At 37.9% G+C, this 2,500-nt stretch overlaps 1 protein-coding gene across 2 annotated transcripts in view; it reads right to left on the reverse strand.

Annotated features, from left to right (window-relative positions):
* LOC121719403 (NLR family CARD domain-containing protein 3-like) overlaps positions 1-2,500 on the reverse strand; it is a 13,740-nt gene that overhangs the window by 10,701 nt on the left and 539 nt on the right. The window lies entirely within an intron of this gene.

Genomic DNA, 2,500 nt, shown 5'->3' on the forward strand with positions numbered 1-2,500 from the left:
CAACCTCAATGCCTTAAGTCTGAACAGTGCGTACACTCACATTTGTGTTCATTTGTATTCATTTAGCAAGTTTATCCAAAGCATCTTACAAGAATGAGGAACAGAATTCAAGCTACAGTGCAGGGGAGACCTTAGGTAGCATACTAAACTAATATATCAATCAAGCAATACTACTAAACTAATACTATATCAATCAAGCAATACTAAATTAATACTATATCAATCAAGCAATACTACTAAACTAATACTATATCAATCAAGCAGGTGCGCAGGAGGCACGGGGGACGTGGGGGATATGTCCCCCGCAGTGCTGAAGAGCCAGCCGTCCCCCCCCCTCACTTTTGATAAGGAAAAAAAGCCTTATAGGTACGCTAAATAAATAATAACATATAGGATTTGCGCTAACTGTAAAACTCCCCATTAACAGCATCACATCACTAACCACAGCCATCTACAGTACTGTAAGACTGCACAATCTCATATTCACTCTGTTGGATATCTGAAGCCAGTTTGTCTACTAACAATCATAAAATAATCCAGGCTCCTTGCTTAGCATAAATCATCATCTTTATTTGAGGCAGGCTGGTATTCGAGGCAGGCTTTAGACATGCATTTCGTTTGGAGCGGCATACATACCCGTAGGCTATCAAAAGCATTTTCGGTTTGGTTTGGGATTTAATGTACTTTTGGACTGTTTGATTATATTGCTAAATGTTGGGACTGATGGGCACTGAAATCTGGAAGATATTTGATGGTTCACTGTTAAGTTTCATGCAGTTGAAAAAGTGTCGGGATTTCCACTGCTGTTTACTGCGAGACAAGACAGCCCTTCATTGAATAGGGGTTGTGCTGTAATGGAAACCTTTTTGCGTAGCCAAGTAGCCTAAATTGAGTTATTGTTTAATTATGCATGATTTAGTATTTTTTTTTTTAAATAAAATTCATAGGCTGGAATGCCTTGAGTCGCAACAATTGTGTTTAAATGTAGTAGGCTTCAGCCTCTGGCAATTAGCTCGAAAGGGGCGGCAAGAGAATGAGCTTGAGAACGTGTGTTGGAGACCCATGGTAGGAAAACGACTTTTCTTTGCCAACCGTATATAAATCCAACCAACATAATACAATACAATACAACATATTAAGAAGAGGTTATTTCATTGACTTAAATCGAACAATGTCTTCTAGTGGACTGATGGCAGTTGTTGGTATGGTAGGCAATTGTTACCCCGTCATGTATATGGGAACATGCCTTTATTTGTCCTGCTATAAATAGAATCAATCCCGGGCATAATTTGAGGATTTATGGTAGCCTAGTGCTCAACTCCTCCTGCTCAACATGACGTTAGCTGTTATGTTTATGATAACAAACTCAACTAGCCTACTTATGAACTCGTTTTCACTAGCCTAACTATAAAATACAAGTCTATCAACATTTTTGTTCTAAGACATTTATTTCAAACATAATTTCAAGACACAAATTGGATACTTCAGTTACCTTGGTGCATAAATCCCAGAGAGTACCCCCCACCCCAGAGTGATGGGCCTAGCGTTCTTATGCGTTCAGTGTGGGGTATAAACAAGCCGAGAATTTAGCGGTGTCACGTCTGCCTGTCACAGACGTGGGGAGCTCTTTGAAGCTTGGGATAATGTGATACAGTCACTACAGTAACAGTATTTTATTTTACTTCTTATGTATTTTTTTTTTTTTTTCAATTTTATAAATGCTTTGTTTAAATGCTGTTGGAACAAATAGTTGATTATAAAGGCAACTTTCTGTTGCAATTTTCTGTGTGTTCTGGACTGGTAACTTGTTAAGCCAACACTTGTTAAGTTCTAACGTTGCATAAATAAATTAACTGAAAACACACAGTGGAGAGTTGATTTGGTTTATACCAGACAATTTAAGTAGGCCTAACTAGGCTATTTGATCATGTAGTCTATGTTTGGATCATAGGCATGGTGATTCATTCATGGCTTCATAAAATATCAACATCCCATGTTGCTTTTTTCTACCATTAGCCCAAGTAGTGACCAGTATTCTACCATTGGCCCAAGTAGTGAAAACAATAGTTTGAAAACAATCAATGGTATTATCTTAATATTCTGGCAATAAAGTTTAAAATATAATGGTCGAAAGTGGGCCAGAGGTGGCAATCCGATATCTGGAAATCTGATCTCACTATGGGTTTGTGTTCACAATTTGGTCCCCAAATTCACAATTTGGTCCCCCTCACTTTCAAAATATCTCCTGCGCCCCTGCAATCAAGCCAAAAATGAATGCTACAATTTGGTCCCCCTCACTTTCAAAATATCTCCTGCGTCCCTGCAATCAAGCCAAAAATGAATGCTATATCAATCAAGCAATACTATTTACCAGAGGAGACCTTAGATAGCATACTAAACTAACACTATATCAATCAAGCAATACTATTTACCAGAGGAGACTTAGATAGCATACTAAACTAACACTATATCAATCAAGCAATACTACTAAACTAACACT

This window comes from Alosa sapidissima, chromosome 9, assembly GCF_018492685.1.
Source record: "Alosa sapidissima isolate fAloSap1 chromosome 9, fAloSap1.pri, whole genome shotgun sequence".
NCBI lineage: Eukaryota > Metazoa > Chordata > Actinopteri > Clupeiformes > Clupeidae > Alosa > Alosa sapidissima.